The sequence below is a fragment of the Coregonus lavaretus genome, assembly GCF_964263955.1.
Source record: "Coregonus lavaretus genome assembly, chromosome: 7".
NCBI lineage: Eukaryota > Metazoa > Chordata > Actinopteri > Salmoniformes > Salmonidae > Coregonus > Coregonus lavaretus.
This window is the reverse complement of record NC_139994.1, coordinates 53,394,767-53,413,383: the sequence shown is the minus strand read 5'-3', so window position 1 is coordinate 53,413,383 and position 18,617 is coordinate 53,394,767. Positions and strand designations below refer to the sequence as shown.

Below are 18,617 nucleotides of genomic sequence, written 5' to 3'. Positions count from 1 at the left end.
CAATGTGACGTTTGCACTGCACCCGATCCTATAGCTGTACAGCAAATCAGCAATCTGTTTGCTAGCTCAGTGGAACTCCAAAAGTAAGTTGTTCAAAGCTTGCGAACCCCACGCACGCATATGCATGTGCACATAGGGAGAACACGCATGCACAAATTCTGAGCAAATTACAGCCATAAATGATTATACATTTTCAAAATGCAAGATAGAGAAATAAACTGCATTTTACACCTGCATTTTGAGCTGAGAGTCATTCATGCTAGCAGTAAATATCAACTAGGGGTATCATGTCACAATGTCACTTCTCTGGAGTCCAGACAAAGCAGGATCATATGGTCTACCTGTATGCAGTGGAGGTTGCAGGATCCTTATTTTCCGTCAGAAATATTGTAATTAATTTGCCAGTATGTTACGTCATCCCATAAGTATTAAAGGTTGTGCAATTTTATAGCTATCTTTAGACATATACAGTTGAAGTCGGAAGTTTACATACACTTAGGTTGGAGTCATTAAAACTTGTTTTTCAACAACTCCACAAATTTATTTTTTACAAACTATAGTTTTGGCATGTCGGTTAGGACATCTACTTTGTGCAAGTAATTTTTCCAACAATTGTTTACAGACAGATTATTTCACTTATAATTCACTGTATCACAATTCCAGTGGGTCAGAAGTTTACATAAACTAAGTTGACTGTGCCTTTAAACAGCTTGGAAAATTCCAGAAAAAGATGTCATGGCTTTAGAAGCTTCTGATAGGCTAATTGACATCATTTGAGTCAATTGGAGGTGTACTTGTGGATGTATTTCAAGGCCTACCTTCAAACTCAGTGCCTCTTTGCTTGACATCATGGGAAAATCAAAAGAAATCAGCCAAGACCTCAGAAAAATAATTGTAGACCTCCACAAGTCTGGTTCATCCTTGGGAGCAATTTCCAAACGCCTGAAGGTACCACGTTCATCTGTACAAACAATCGTACCCAAGTATAAACACCATGGGACCACGCAACCGTCATACCGCTCAGGAAGGAGACGCGTTCTGTCTCCTAGAGATGAACGTACTTTGGTGCAAAAAGTGCAAATCAATCCCAGAACAACAGCAAAGGACCTTGTGAAGATGCTGGAGGAAACAGGTACAAAAGTATCTATATCCACAGTAAAACAAGTCCTATATCTACATAACCTGAAAGGCTGCTCAGCAAGGAAGAAGCCACTGCTCCAAAACCGCCATGAAAAAGCCAGACTACGGTTTGCAAATGCACATGGGGACAAAGATCGTACTCTTTGGAGAAATGTCCTCTGGTCTGATGAAACAAAAATAGAATTGTTTGGCCATAATGACCATCGTGATGTTTGGAGGAAAAAGGGGAAAGCTTGCAAGCCGAAGAACACCATCCCAACCGTGAAGCACAGGGGTGGCAGCATCATGCTGTGGGGGTGCTTTACTGCAGGAGGGACTGATGCACTTCACAAAATAGATGGCATCATGAGGAAGGAAAATTATGTGGATATATTGAAGCAACATCTCAAGACATCAGTCAGGAAGTTAAAGCTTGGTTGCAAATGGGTCTTCCAAATGGACAATGACCCCAAGCATACTTCAAAAGTTGTGGCAAAATGGCTTAAGGACAACAAAGTCAAGGTATTGGAGTGGCCATCACAAAGTCCTGACCTCAATCCTATAGAACATTTGTGGGCAGAACTGAAAAAGCGTTTGCGAGCAAGGAGGCCTACAAACCGGACTCAGTTACACCAGCTTTGTCAGGAGGAATGGGCCAAAATTCACCCAACTTATTTTGGGAAGCTTGTGGAAGGCTACCTGAAACGTTTGACCCAAGTTAAACAATTTAAAGGCAATGCTACCAAACACTAATTTAGTGTATGTGAACTTCTGACCCACTGGGAATGTGATGAAAGAAATAAAAGCAGAAATAAATCATTCTCTCTACTATTATTCTGACATTTCAAATTTTTTAAATAAAGTGGTAATCCTAACTGACCTAAGACAGGAAATTTTTACTAGGATTAAATGTCAGGAATTGTGAAAAACTGAGTTTAAATGTATTTGGCTAAGGTGTATGTAAACTTCCGACATCAACAGTAGCCATTACCACCACTGAGGTATATAATTATAACCCACCCAAATTAGGCCTATCTGAAATATGAAAATGATCTATGAAAGCAGTTAGCCTATTATTGTGGCAAAGTTGCGTCCATAGCAGATTGCTAAATGGTACTTATATATATACACTACCGTTCAAAAGTTTGGGGTCACTTAGAAATGTCCTTGTTTCGAAAGAAAAGCACATTTTTTGTCCATTAAAATAACATCCAATTGATCAGAAATACAGTGTAGACATTGTTAATGTTGTAAATGGCTATTGTAGCTGGAAACGGCCTATTTTTAATGGAATATCTACATAGGCGTACAGAGGCCCATTATCAGTAACCATCAGTCCTGTGTTCCAATGGCACGTTGTGTTTGCTAATCCAAGTTTATCATTTTAAAAGGCTAATTGATCATTAGAAAACCCTTTTGGAATTATGTTAGCACAGCTGAAAACTGTTGTGCTGATTAAAGAAGCAATAAAACTGGCCTTCTTGAGACTAGTTGACTATCTGGAGCATCAGCAATTGTGGGTTCGATTACAGGCTCAAAATGTCCAGAAACAAAGAACTTTCTTCTGAAACTTGTCAGTCTATTCTTGTTCTGAGAAATGAAGGCTATTCCATGCGAGAAATTGCCAAGAAACTGAAGATCTCGTAGTGGGAGGCAATTAGTGGGAGGCAATTATGTTACACAGCTAACAGTGAAGAGGCGACTCCGGGATGCTGACCTTCTAGGCAGAGTTGCAAAGAAAAAGCCATATCTCAGACTGCCCATCTTAATCTTTTCTTTTTATTGGCCAGTCTGAGATATGTCTTTTTCTTTGCAACTCTGCCTAGAAGGTCGGCATCCCGGAGTCGCCTCTTCACTGTTGACGTTGAGACTGGTGTGTTGCGGGTACTATTTAATGAAGCTGCCTGTTGAGGACCTGTGAGGCGTCTGTTTCTCAAACTAGACACTCTAATGTATTTGTCCTCTTGCTCAGTTGTGCACCGGGTCTCCCACTCCTCTTTCTATTCTAGTTAGAGCCAGTTTGCGCTGTTCTGTGAAGGGAGTAGTACACAGCGTTGTACGAGATCTTCAGTTTCTTTGCAATTTCTCGCATGGAATAGCCTTCATTTCTCAGAACAAGAACAGACTGACGTGTTTCAGAAGAAAGTTATTTGTTTCTGGCCATTTTGAGCCTGTAATTGAACCCACAATTGCTGATGCTCCAGATACTCAATTAGTCTCAATAAGGCCAGTTTATTGCTTCTTTAATCAGCACAACAGTTTTCAGCTGTGCTAACATAATTTCAAAAGGGTTTTCTAATGATCAATTAGCCTTTTAAAATGATAAACTTGGATTAGCAAACAAAACGTGCCATTGGAACACAGGACTGATGGTTGCTGATAATGGGCCTCTGTACGCCTATATAGATATTCCATTAAAAATCTGCCGTTTCTCTCTACAATAGCCATTTACAACATTAACAATGTCTACACAGTATTTCTGATCAATTTGATGTTATTTTAATGGACAAACAAATTGCTTTTCTTTCGAAAACAAGGACATTTCTAAGTGACCCCAAACTTTTGAACGGTAGTGTATATATATGTAATATTAAAGTAGGTAGGCTACTCTGTTTTTGCCAGGCAAAACCGGCGAAAATTAAACATGTGCTTTCGGGTCACTAATCTGGAAACGTTCCCCCCCTTTGCACGCCAATGCTGATGACTGGTCATTGGTCAACAGTCAAAGACACACAACCTTTTGGTTCTGAAGCACAGATTAGATGTCTTTTAAACCAGAATTTGGTGCAAGGCCTATGTTAGTGACCAGATCGAATAAGCAAAGGTATACTGGTAAATATTCAATACTATATGTAGCCTATTAAAATATCCTTGAAAAATATATATTTGTTCTATTCAGTTTCACAGTCACAACCCCCCAAAACCTTCTCACTTTAGCTAGCTCACCCAACCTGTGTTGATTGACAGTTTGCTGGTCCAATCAGTGCACAGAGTGTGCATTTCACTAGTCAAGATGTGTTTTTGCAAGTGTGATACTGTCTCTGGCTGCGTGGAGAGTAATCCATGGAGACTCTGTGCCACAGAATGAGTGACAAAATGTTACAAAACCTGGCCAGATAATTTCAAGTCATCAGTCTCAAGTCAAAGTCGAATCCCGAGCCTTGAGGCTCCAAGTCCAAGTCAAGTCTCAAGTTATTTTATTTTATATCAAGTCCAGTCTCAAGTCATCAAATTTGTGGCTGGAGCCAGACTCAAGCCCAAGACATGTGACTCATGTCCACACCACTGGTAAAAAGCACTGTGACAACCAACCCCAGTCTCCCCTACAAGCACTCAGTCATACTGTATAACTCAAGTCTTTATAATGCACATACTTGAGAAAGCGGATAAATGAGACCGAATAAACCCATGGAGTAGTTTTTTAGCTGATTTTGTCATTTGGAATGAAAAGATAAATAGCATATACATGCATGCTCAACTTTTATTGTAGCTTTTCTGAGTGACCTTTCTGTTCTGTGTAGGATCATTTGTCATGGAGCTGTCCGTTCTGCAGACACAAAGACACAGCCGTTCGTACTCTTCATTGCCATGGAGACACATCTTTTGAGACTTTAAAGTAGAACCATGATTCCTTGTTTCTCAAAATTGAATTATCTAGCCGCGGCCTCAAAAAATATCTCACTCTGGCACCTGACAATGCTCTGTGTTTATCTTTTCACGCCGGTATACCCTACTTTAAACCCAGCATTCAAACAAGTAATGTCAACTCAATGACACATTGATCTTCTCTCTGAAAAGTGTTTTCCTTCGTAGTCACGTTTTTTTATTATGTTACGTTTCAAGTTTTAATGTCACGTGCACAATTACAGTGAAATGCCTTTCTTGCAAGGTCCAACCCAACAATGCAGTAATCAATATAAATGTAGCACTAAAAATAACATAAGGTAGAACAAAAACAAGGAAAAACTAGAAAGTAAGAAGCTATATAAAGGGTCAGTTCCAGTACCATATTTACAATGTGCAAGAATACTGGTGTGATGGAGGTAGATATGTATAGGGGTAAGGTGACTAGGCATCAGGATATATGATGAACAGAGTAGCAGCAACGTAAATTATGATTGTATGTGAGTGTGTGTGCGTGTGTGTAGAGTGAGTATAAATGTGTGTGCATGTTTTGTGTGTGTTGGAGTGTCAGTGTGCGTGAGTGTGTAGAGTCCTGTGAGTGTGCATAGAGAACGTGCAAAAATGTAATACAAAGGTCAGCTCAGATAGTCTGTGTAGCCATTCTGTTAGCTATTTAGCAGTGTTATGGCTTGGGGATAGAAGCTGTTCAGGAGCCTGTTGGTGTCAGACTTGATGCACCGATACTGCTTGCCGTGCGGAAGCAGAGAGAACAGTCTGCGGCTTGTGTGGCTGGAGTCTTTAACGATTTTCCGTGCCTTCCTTTCACACCGCTTGATATAGAGGTCCTGGGTGGCAGGCCCCAGTGATGTACTGGGCTGTCCACACCACCCTCTGTAGCGCCATGAGATCGAGGGCAATGCTGTTGCCATACCAAGCAGTGATGCAGCCAGTCAAGATGCTCTCAATGGTGCAGCTGTATTTGAGGGCCCATGCCAACCCTTTTCAACTTCCTGAGGGGGAAGAAAAGTTGCCAATAATCTCCCTTTTTTCTTCCTAAGTGTGTGTCATATCTTTTTTAGAGGGGAGGAAAAAACATGAATTCAAGACGTCACTACAGACCCGGGTTCGATCCCAGGCCGCGACTGGGAGACCCATGAAGCGGTGCACAATTGACCCAGTGTCATCCGGGTTAGGGGACGGTTTGGCCGCCACGGTTAACCTTGTCCCATCGTGCTCTAGCAACTCCTTGTGGCGGGCCGGGCGCATGCACGCTGACTTCAGTCGCCAGTTGTATGGTGTTTCCTCTGACACATTGCTGCGGCTGGCTTCCGGGTTAAGCGAGCTTGGCAGGGTCGTGTTTCGGAGGACGCATGGCTCTCGACCTTCGCCTCTCCCGAGTCCGTACGGGAGTTGGAGCAATGGGACAAGACTGTAACTACCAATTGGGCGTAAAAAGTACCTTTTGAAGTTTTGCCCTTGGCATTGAGATTTTCTTCCTCCACTCCCCCTGTTGAGACGGATGGGCTACTACTCTCATTTGCATGAACAACGTTTCTCTGACCGTGTTGACTTCCAGTCCATCCCAGTAGTTTATTTATTAGAGATGTAGGGATGTTTTTTTTACCGCCCAACAGTACACCGTTTCCAGGCGCACACACACACTCACAGAGAGAAACACACACACTATTGTCTTTGATATCATAATCATACATGCATCTGAATAATGCCAAATCATTTATATTCATATTAATGACTGTGTTGTGATTTGAGGATTTTGCCTATGCAGAGATATTGGCTGTGTGTGTAATATCACGAGGACAGCAATAAGATGGGACAAATACAAAATATAATTATCTCTCCAGCATCCAGTTTTTTCTATTTTCTTCCTACGTTTCACCTCCTCCACAAACTAGGATCCTCCTCCATTATTTTTCAGGTGGAAATGTGTTGTTTACCATCTGTGAGAGCTTTTTAACTGAGAGCTAGATGTTTTTTTCTTTCTGCCGGCTGGGTGCGTGTTGTGGCTTCTGTATTGTCGTGTTGACGTGTTTCATAGCGGATGGTCTGATTGTTTGATTCTGGGGCGCCTGCCACTCTCAAAGTCAGATTAGCCGCACCGGCACTCTGTCAGCCTGTCACTGAAAGGTCAGGGAGGGGTCATTTGCTGCCCTGCCGTCACCCTTTGTCCGATGATTGGCTGCCGATTGTTTGGCAGTCGAACGTGTCCGAGCTCGGACTCAGGGGGACAGTTGAATGGGTGCCAGTGGCTTTGCATGGAGAGACTGCGGACAGCGTTCAGGTCAGACCTCTGGTGTCGCAGTGGGGCCATAGCTTCCCCTATTGTCACTCAGTCAGAATGTAATTCAGTTACAGATATTGGCAGTTGGCGGGTTTCAATGTGACAGAAGAGGGACAACATCTACAATGTTTTTTTTGGTGCTGTTGTACATCATATGCTGGTCTACAAGGCTTTATTAAGTGTTTGTGGCATCTGCCTGGGCTTAAACACTTGGGTAAATGAAGCATGCCCAAACAGCTGGCAGGCAATATGGCAGAAGAGAGTGATCGGCTGTACCAGAGGATGTGTCATGGGCAAAGCACCATTTGTCATTTCCCTAGCAATTTCCTACCGTATCAAAGATACGTTTTGAACCATTTTAAAATAGGGTGGAATGTTTCCAATTAGATGTATTTCCTACAATTGAATTCCCTATTGAACACGACCATGGTTTCCCATAGCTAGATCAGACACTGATGCTAATCAAACGCTCAACTGAAAATCACACTGTACACTCAGTGTACAAAACATTAAGAACTCCTTCCTAATCTTGAGTTGCACCCACCTTTGCCCTCAGAACAGCCTCAATTCATTGGGGCATGGATTCTACAAGGTGTCGAAAGCGTTCCACAGGGATGCTGGTCCATATTGACGCCAATGCTTCCCACAGCTGTGTCAAATTGGCTGGATGTCCTTTGGGTGGCGGACTATTCTTGATGCACACAGGAAACTGTTGAGCGTGAAAAACCCAGCAGCGTTGCAGTTCTTGACACACTCAAACCGGTGTGCCTGGCACCTACTACCATACCCCGTTCAAAGGCACTTAAATATTTTGTTTTGCCCATTCACCCCCTGAATGGCACACATACACAATCCATGTCTCAATTGTCTCAAGGCTTAAAAATCCTTCTTTAACCTGTCTCCTCCCCTTCATCTAAACTGATTTGAAGTGGATTTAACAAGTGACCAATAAGGGATGATAGCTTTCACCTGGATTCACCTGGTCAGTCTCTGTCATGGAAAGAGCAGGTGTTCCTAATGTTGTGTACACTCATTGTATAATTCAATGACAGTGTTGCATATCCGGGACAAGTATTTTTGTTTGTTGCATTGAGGTTCCTGACATGCTCTGCCTCACTGATGTTGAAGGTGATAATGATGATCTGACCTGATCCTGACATCCACTCTTGGATAGCAACCAATCAGATCTAAACTGCATCCATTTCCAGAGTTTGCTGTCGTGCGTGGCCTTCGGGTACGGCTGTGAGAACTTCGTCAAGTACGAGGAGCAGGGCATCGGTATCCAGTGGAGTAACATCGCCCAAAATCCTGAGGGAGACCGGTACAGCTTCATCGTGTCCATCATCATGATGCTCATCGACGCCCTCATCTACTGGCTGCTCACGTGGTACATTGAGAACGTCTTCCCAGGTAACTCATTCATGAGAAAGCTATCAGTAATGCACACTCCGGAGTGAAGTTTACCCTAGGTAAAGATCTAGGATCAGCTTCCCCTCCCGCAATTATAACCATCAGTGGGGAAAAACTGACCCAGTATCAGCGTCCCCTAGGATTCACGTTGCCCTATACCGTAATGCTCATAGTACGTTGTCCATATTAGGACTCTACAACTCTGACTGTGACACAACTTCCATTAAGGTGTGACTGTCCTAATATGAACACCATGCACTGCGAGTGCTGTACATAATGACATCAGTTAGTGGATAAAGTGCCATCGATAAGTAACGTATGTCCCACTAACATGGACATAATGTACCTAAATGGAACAGATTCCACCCGTGTGATGCTACAGTACTCTGATGTTGGGGGTTAAACTGTGTAAAGTATGATAAACAGTTTTATAGACAAAATGTACGTTATACTGTAATTATGGAATCCACAGAGTACACGGAATTGATACACTCCTCGTGTATGTGTTGTTGTTGGTCAATAACCGGAAAATATCTAATATCCCAGCAGACTGCCGTAATATATTCATCTCATCTTCTCTAATTAAAATAAGAGGGGGATTTGTGACAGTCTAGCTGGATGGAAACATGCACTGCAAAGTGCCATCCCTCAAGCTGTTATTAAAATGTGAATGATGTTTCTCCACGCTTGATGACAGGCCAATATGGAATAGCCAAGCCGTGGTACTTCCTTTTCACTGCCTCCTATTGGTGCGGGGCGTCTGCGGTGCCCAACACTGACACTTGTCAGTTCAAGGATCCCATGGAATACAACGGTATAGTAGCCAGTGGTATTCACTCACACACCTGTGCACAAACACACACACCCACACACACACTCAGGCATTAGGCAACAGTTATTTATTTGTCTGGTTTAACAAAGGTCATTCCCATTACAGACAGAATGCTAACCTCAATAAGCCTAGTTCATTATACATTTAGACTCCTGATTGTTGGCACCTTGATTTTGTGTTGGATAATAATAGACAAAGATAATGGTGGGGGAAAAACAAGGTTGAGCTTGGAAAGTCAAGGCCCCGTTAGTAAATGACTGCTAATTAACATTTGTTCGAGGGAGGTGCAAGGGTGTTTTATTGGCCGTGTCTAGGCCGTTTTCGTGTAAAGTGTTGGTCCCATGTTTCATGTGTTGAAATAAATGATCCCAGAATTTGTCCATACGCACAAAAAGCTTATCTCTCTCAAATATCATGCACACATACTTTTGCATCCCCGTTAGTGAACATTTATCCTTTGCCAATATAATCCATCCACCTGACAGGTGTGGCATATGTAGAAGCTGATTAAACAGCATGATCATTACACAGGTGCACATTGTGCTGGGGACAATAAAAGGCCACTTTAAAATGTGCAGTTTTGTCACACAACACAATGCCACAGATGTCTCAAGTTTTAAGGGAGCGTGCAATTGTCATGCTGACTGCAGGAATGTCCACCAGAGCTGTTGCCAGAGATATTGAATGTTCATTTCTCTACCATAAGCCGCCTCCAATGTCGTTTTAGAGAATTTGGCAGTACGTCCAACCGGCCTCAAAACCACAGACCACGTGTAACGACGCCAGCCCAGAACCTTCACCTGCGGATAAAACCCTTTTGTGGGGAAAACACATTCTGATTGGCTGGAACTGGCTCCCCAGTGGGTGGACCTGGCTCCTAAGTGGGTAGGCCTATGCCTTCCCAGGACCACCCATCGCTGCTGCGCTCCTGACAGTCATGTGAAATCCATAGATTAGGTCCTAATGAAATTATTTCAATTGACTGATTTCCGTTGGAATTGTTGCATGTTGCGTTTAATATTTTTGTTCAGTATATTTATAAACTGTGTATATATATATATATATATATATATTTATATATATATATATATATATATATATATATATGTGTGTATACTACCGTTCAAAAGTTTGGGGTCACTTAGAAATGTCATTTTTTTTCGAAAGAAAAGCAATTTGGGCCTCTGTACGCCTATGTAGATATTCCATAAAAAATCAGCCGTTTCCAGCTACAATAGCCATTTACAATATTAACAATGTCTACACTGTATTTCTGATCAATTTGATGTTATTTTAATGGACAAGAAAATTGCTTTTCTTTCAAAAACAAGGACATTTCTAAGTGATCCCAAACTTTTGAACGGTAGTGTGTGTAATATATATATATATATATATATATATATATATATATATATATATATATATATATATATATATATATATGATTTCATGTACTGTACCAGTGAAAAGTTTGGACACACATACTCATTCAAGGGTTTTTCTTTATTTTTACTATTTTCTACAGTATCGAATAATAGTGAAAACATAACAACTATGAAATAACACATGTGGAATCATGTAGTAAACAAAAAAGTGTTAAACAAATCCAAATATATTTTATATTTTAGATTCTTCAAAGTAGCCACCCTTTGCCTTGATGACAGCTTTGCACACTCTTGGCATTCTCTCAACCAGCTTCACCTGGAATGCTTTTCCAACAGTCATGAAGGAGTTCCCACATATGCTGAGCACTTGTTGGCTGCTTTTCCTTCACTCTGCTGTCCAACTCATCCCAAACCATCTCAATTGGGTTGAGGTCGTGTGATTGTGGAGGCCAGGTCATCTGATGCAGCACTCCATCACTCTCCTTTGTGGTCAAATAGCCCTTACACAGCCTGGAGGTGTGTTGGATCATTGTCCTGTTGAAAAACAAATGATAGTCCTACTAAGCGCAAACCAGATGGGATGGTATATCGCTGCAGAATGCTGTTGTAGCCATGCTTGTTAAGTGTGCCTTGAATTCTAAATAAATCACAGACAGTGTCACCAGCAAAGCACACCCACACCATCACACCTCCTCCTGCTTCACGGTGGGAACCACACATGCGGAGATCATCTGTTCACCTACTCTACGTCTCACAAAGACACAGCGGTTGGAACCAAAAATCTCAAATTTGGACTCATCAGACCAAAGGACAGATTTCCACTGGTCTAATGTCCATTGCTCGTGTTTCTTGGCCCAAGCAAGTCTCTTCTTCTTATTGGTGTCCTTTAGTAGTTATTTCTTTGCAGCAATTCGACCATGAAGGCCTGATTCACGCAGTCTCCTCTGAACAGTTGATGTTGAGATGTGTCTGTTACTTGAACACTGTGAAGCATTTATTTGGGCTGCAGTTTCTTAGGTGCAGTTAACTCTAATGAACTTATCCTCTGCAGCAGAGGTAACTCTGGGTCGTCCTTTCCTGTGGCAGTCCTTATGAGAGCCAGTTTCATCATAGCGCTTGATGGTTTTTGCGACTGCACTTGAAGAAACTTTCAAAGTTCTTGACATTTTCCGGATTGACTGACCTTCATGTCTTCAAGTAATGATGAACTGTCGTTTCTCTTTGCTTATTTGAGCTGTTCTTGCCATAATATGGACTTGGTCTTTTACCAAATAGGGCTGTCTTCTGTATACCAACCCTACCTTGTCACAACACAACTGATTGGCTCAAACGCATTAAGAAGGAAACAAATTAACTTTTAAGAAGGCACACCTGTTAATTGAAATGCATTTCCAGGTGACTACCTCATGAAGCTGGTTGAGAGAATGCCAAGAGTGTGCAAAGCTGTCATTAAGGCAAAGGTTGGATACTTTGAAGAATCTCAAATACAAAATATATTTTGATTTGTTTAACAATTTTTTTGGTTAGTACATGATTCCATATGTGTTATTTCATAGTTTTGATGTCTTCACTATTATTCTACAATCTAGAAAGTTTTAAAAAATTAAGAAAAACCCTGGAATGAGTAGGTGTGTCCAAACATGTATGTATGTATGTATGTATGTTTTATAGACCCATGTGACATTGTCACATTCCTTCATTTGTCTAAAGCAAGATCATCTTTTTGGAATGTTATTTTTTCTATTGTATCTTATGTTGTCTGAAATATATGCATGCATACATCAATGTTTTTTTGGTGTTTTATTTTAAAGATTATTTGGAAAAGCCACCACCCAATATGAAGGCAGGGGTCTCAATCAGGAACCTTGTGAAGATCTATAAAACGGGGAAAAAGCTTGCCGTGGATGGACTTACTGTGGACTTCTACGAGAATCACATCACCTCTTTCCTTGGTCACAATGGGGCAGGAAAAACAACCACTATGTAAGTAACATAATAATACAAATGGATTGAATTTATGTAGTACTTTCCCAGGTGCTCAAAGCTTTAGCACTTGACATTGTATGGTGGCAACTCACCTCATCCACTGCCAATGTGTAACCTGGTTGATGCCACGGCCCAGCAGCCATTTTGCCCCAGAAAGCTCAGCACACATACAAACTGTCAGCTCTCCATGGTTACACAGTGCTTTTCAGAGCCGTAACACTGCTTACACAAAGTTGATTGTGTGTGTTGGTTCATGCTGCAATCTGCCTGTCTACAACATTTTACATTTTAGTCATTTAGCAGACGCTCTTATCCAGAGCGACTTACAGTTAGTGAGTGAATACATTTTTCATACTGGCCCCCCGTGGGAAACGAACCCACAACCCTGGCATTGCAAGCGCCATGCTCTACCAACTGAGCTACACGGGGCCATTGGCAATATCAAACTCTTAGCTCTGTTGCATTCAAAGTTTAATCCTTTCATCAAAGAACTTTGGCATCGCTCTCAGCTCATGGTGTTAGCACTAAGGCCACAGCTCAGGTTGAGGCTAGCCTTCTGAGAGTACAATAAAGTAAGTTAGCAGCAGTGCAGGGATGGAAGGGGGAGTCATTTAATTGCCGGTCGAAAAAGGAGTGCAAGAGGTTAGGTAAGGTTAAGACGGCACAAAATGAAGACCGTCAACAAGGCCAGAGATTGAGTGAGGGAAAGAGAGAAAATGGGAGGGGGGATGAAGAGGAGGAAGAAGAAGAGAGTGGGTGGGGACTGTAAGAGCGAGGGAGAGAAAAGGAGACAGGGAAAGATGGAGAATGTGTGGGTAGAGGGAGAGAGAAAGAGAGGAGAGAGAAACCTGAAGAAGACAACAGGTCTCAGCTGAGAAAGAGGAATGAAAGGCAGAATTGGAGCGAGGGAGCCAAGCATGATGAGTAAAGGAAAGGACGGGCAAGTGCTGAGTCACCATCTAACACCAGTTGAATGTTGTGTCCACAAAGCTCTTTGTGATTTCAAGTGTGGCAATACGATATCAAAGTACTAAAAACAACTTTATTGCACTTGAAAAAGAAATGAAATGAAAGATTTCTCAAGGCATTGTTGATTTGCACATTTGCACTCAGTTTTGAGTTGCATCTAAACTAAACTAAAATGTTAAGGCAACATGTAAATTGTTGGTCCCATGTTTCATGAGCTGAAATAGAAAATCCCAGAAATGTTCCATACGCACAAAAAGCTTATTTTTCACAAATTCTGTGCACAAATTTGTTTACATCCCCATTAGTGAGCATTTCTCCTTTGCCAATAAAATCCATCCACCTGACAGATGTGGCATATCAAGAAGCTGTTTAAACAGCATGATCATTACACAGGTGCACCTTGTGCTAGGGACAATAAAATGCAACCTTAAAATGTGCAGTTTTGTCACACAACACAATGCCACAGATGTCTCAAGTTTTGAGGGAGCGTGCAATTGGCATGCTGACTGCAGCAATGTCCACCAGAGCTGTTGCCAGATAATTTAATGTTAATTTCTCTACCATAAGCTGCCCAACGTCGTTTTAGAGAATTTGGCAGTACATCCAACCGGCCTCACAACCGCAGATCACGTGTAACCATGCCAGCCCAGGACCTCCACTTCCGTTTTCTTCACCTGCAGGATCATCTGAGGAGGGGGAGGGGGGTTGCTGAGGAGTATTTCTGTGTGTAATATAGCCCTTTTGTGGAGGAAAACTAATTCTGATTCGCTGGGCCTGGCTGTCAAGTGGGTGGGCCCTCTTCCAGGCCCACCCATGGCTGCGCCCCTGCCCAGTCATGTGAAATCCATAGATTAGGGCCAAATGAATTTATTTCAATTAACTGATTTCCTTATATGAATTTTAACTCGGTAAAATCTTTGAAATTGTTGTATGTTGCGTTTATATTTTTGTTCAGTATAGTTCATTTCACTCCAATTTATTCTATAAATAATATACAAAGTTTACACATCTTGCTATTACTTTATGATGAGTTTGAAAGATGACTAACTGCTAGTGGAAAGTGAGTGGGAATTGACGGGTTATAATGTTTTCACAAGTTGATTAGAGCTAATTCACTTTTTAAAGATGCTACTTCATTGCAACTGTAATGTTGTAGCATGTCTAGCTTCACAATTATATAGTCAATGTGAATGTTATTGATTGATTAGCCCACCATGATACATGTTGTTGATTAGTTCTTATATGCTGGGAAATTGATGTCTGTTTCCACCTCCACTTGTTTTTTTTGTTTTTTTTTACTTCCAGATTTTTATAATCCAAATCATGAAAATGCGGTTATTTAAGATATACATAAAATTATATTCATATTTGTAGATTAATTTAATTCTACCCTATGTATTTATGAAGGTTTTCAATTTGGTTTCCAGGGACACGGAAGTGAAAATGAAGTCACACTTTCCCAGCACATTTTCTTGTTCTCCTGTTATCCTATAGGTCGATCTTGACGGGACTCTTCGCTCCGACATCGGGGACCGCTCTAATAAATGGTTACGATGTCCGCACGGACATGGACACCATTAGGAAGCGTCTGGGAATGTGCCCTCAGCACAACGTCTTGTTCAATGAGTAAGTTGCATTCAACAGGTGGATCGATGTTGTTCAATCGCCTCTTCAATCACCTCTCAATATCCCAGCGGGCAAAACTGGTTGTAATGACGTCACTATGTCATGGTCAGGTTGTATACTGGTTGTATAAGGGACAGTTCGAAATGTACTGGGGGTGGGGTCTGGTCCAACTCGAGGTGTCATAAAAAAAAATGCATCCCCCTCCCCAACGTAAAATGTATTTTCACATGACCCTCCCCTTGTACTGTAGTGTCAGTATTACTCATGAAACATGAGTCACAGGCTGCCATTGTTGGATATGTCCTCTCATAACCGGGTTCTCTTCCATTTTCCCCTCTGCTGAGTGATCACCTGTGACCTCCGATGCCTCACGTCTCTTACATCATGATTATGACTGAGTACCGGCGAATTATGGCCATTAATATTTATCCCAACAGAACTGAAGTGTCTATATTTAAACTGGGGCTCTCAATATTCATGCAAACGGGAGGTAGACACTAAAACGTACGCACAGATATGCCCGCCGGCATGGCAGTCAAGATGATTCCACAGAAGTTTGTGACATGTTATGAATGGAGTCGGCTCGCTGGAGTGGAATCATTGGTGTCAGAGTTGTGTGGATTGTATTAACGTGACAGATTGAGAGTTGATGATGGTGCTTATTAGGCGCTAATAAATCATCTATGAATCATGAAGGACCATATAAAATTGGGTAATTAAGATCTTGTTAGAGGAGTCCAAGTTCATTTGAAGCCTAGTTCAGGAGAGACTATCCCGTGTAACTTGAAGTACACTGAAATAACATACATAATCAAACTTTTTCAATTATTATAGTCACTTGAGTCTGGAAATGCAGAAAATATCGGATCCACTTTTTGTACATTGGACAAAAAATGTGTATTTTGTGGCGATTCTGTGCCTAATTCCACACACTTGTATTTGGTATTCATTCTGCTGTTGATAAATCAAATAATTGTTTCTTAATTGTATTTCTGATTCTTAGCCTTACAGTGGAGGAGCACATATACTTCTACGCCAGATTAAAGGGACGAAGCCGTGATGAAGTGGAAACGGAGATGGACCAGATGATCAAGGATGTCGGGCTGCCGCACAAACGCAAGGAACTTGCCAAGAACCTGTCAGGTGGGTGTGTGTGTGCGCGTGCAAATATTTGTGTTCTTGGGATCTATATGTATCGTGGGATTACAATCATGCACAAATGTAGCTTTTATTCAATTTTCAATAAGTAGCTCTCTCCCCCAGCCACCACTTGTCAAACCGCGTGTATGTACGTGCCTGTGTGTGCGCGCGCGTGTGTGTGACTGTGGAAATGCACCTCTGAATGTGTGTTCAGGTGTATAATCAATTTTCTGGGGAGCAACAAATATCCTTGATAAATTGGTTCCAGTCATGGGTTGCATGTGAACAAAATCACTGAAATATGACTTTCAAGGTACATCTAGTCAGATACTTCCACAACACAGGACACATTCACAACAGCTCCCAGAGTGTCCTGTCTTGTGTGTCATCGTCTTATGCAGCTTTCTGTCATATATACATTTGACGCTGCACAAAAGACAATAAAACATGCTCACAGACTCTCTGACACATGCACACATACATGCACACACACATGCACAGTCTTACATCAAAACATATGGATTCCTCATAACCATGTACAGACCATTGCATTGCACAATATCTCATATCTACTGCTGAGATGTCTATGATAAAATAAGGTTTCTTCACCATTTGTGTATCGGCTTGTTATAAGGGCTCTGTACATGTCAATACATGGAAGGTGTGATATTCACACTGGCAATAACACTATAGCTATCAATAGTAGAAATGTTATACTTATCTGTTTCATGTGCTTGTTGTTCTATCTGTAACAAAATGTCAAACGGACCATTAGCCAGGGGCGGTGTGTTCATTAGGGCGATATGGGCGACGCACTGCCAAACGGGAAAAGGAAGGGATTTTTTTTCTAATCAATTATATCACGGCAACAGTAGTTATCAGTGTTCTAATCTAGACGTCTGATCTGCCACTAAATGTCCAATCAGGCTAAAGTCGTGCTTCAAATGGCCCCGCCCCTTTTGGGGCGATTTCAGTCAGGTTGAAAATCGCCCCAGAAGTCTCTCATAGACTCTCATGTAAAATCTTTTTTTTTTCAAATATCAGAGCTTTCAATACAATCTCTATGGGTTCCGGGAGGGCTTGCACTTACGCACTTTCGTCATACGTAACATAAGTAACCATGAACATAACTAAGAAAAGAGCGGGTAGCAGCTTCAATCAATTCACGTACTACTGTCAAGATGGCTAGCTTTGCGAGGCAAAGATGAAACTGAGGGCTCCACCAACCCTGGTATTTTTCTTGGACTTGTCAACTTTGTGGCACAATTAGATGAGGTGTTTGATGACCATCTTAAAAATGCTAAAGTTTTCAAGGGCACATCAAAGACCATTCAAAACGAGCTACTGGAGTGTATGCTAGCGGTCATGAGGGAACATATTGTGGAGGAGGTGAAGTCGGCGAACTTCGTAGCTATCCAAGCTGACGAGACCACGGACGTTTCTACACAGACACAGCTGGTGCTTGTGCTGAGGTACATAGATAGCAACCACAAAGTGCAGGAGCGCTTTTTTGAGTTCCTTCCCATCTCGGAATCAACCTCAGTCTCAATCGCCAGTGTGCTTTTGGAGAGACTGAACAGTCTTTTTGCCGACGACGAGAAAGTCAAACTCATTGCGCAAGCTTACGATGGAGCCAGTGTGATGAGGGGAGAGAAGGCTGGTGTGCAGCAAAAGGTGCGTGAGCATTTCAAGAATGCCCATTACGTGCATTGCTATGCGCATCAGCTGAATTTGATCATGCAGCAAGCTACTTCTCGCATCAAAAAAGTAACTAGTAAACTAGTCCTCAGCATGCCTGATTTCAATGAGAAAGTCATTGACCGCTTTGCTGCATTGAAAGAGAGAAGAGAACAGTTTCAGTACAAGTAATGTAGCCTCTCTCTCTCTTTGTCCCTCCCTGTCTGTCTCTTTAACACACACACGCCCAAATCAGTTCACAGTTGATGTTGTTTAAAATAGTTATTTTTCATTTTAAAAAAAGTAAAAAAATAAATAAAATCTGTTCATGTTCATTTTTACAAATCTATACAATTGGCCAGAATATGGTTGTTCATATTTACAAATCTATACAATTGGCCAGAATATGGTTGTTCATTTTTACAAAGCCATACAGATAGCTGTGTTTACCTTTTCTAGAAATTATTTTCAAATTCTGTTTTCAGGCAAAATGTCTATCACTGTTCATTTTCACAAATCTATACAAGAGGGCAGAATATGGAAGTCTATA

General features: G+C 41.6%; 1 pseudogene across 1 annotated transcript in view; it reads left to right on the top strand.

Annotated features, from left to right (window-relative positions):
* Positions 1-18,617, top strand: part of LOC311132586 (phospholipid-transporting ATPase ABCA1-like) — a 256,970-nt pseudogene that overhangs the window by 83,582 nt on the left and 154,771 nt on the right. The window contains exons 17-21 of the transcript in view: positions 8,251-8,452; positions 9,150-9,266; positions 12,481-12,652; positions 15,119-15,250; positions 16,254-16,393. The product of the transcript in view is annotated as a phospholipid-transporting ATPase ABCA1-like (transcript). The remainder of the gene's footprint in view (positions 1-8,250; positions 8,453-9,149; positions 9,267-12,480; positions 12,653-15,118; positions 15,251-16,253; positions 16,394-18,617) is intronic.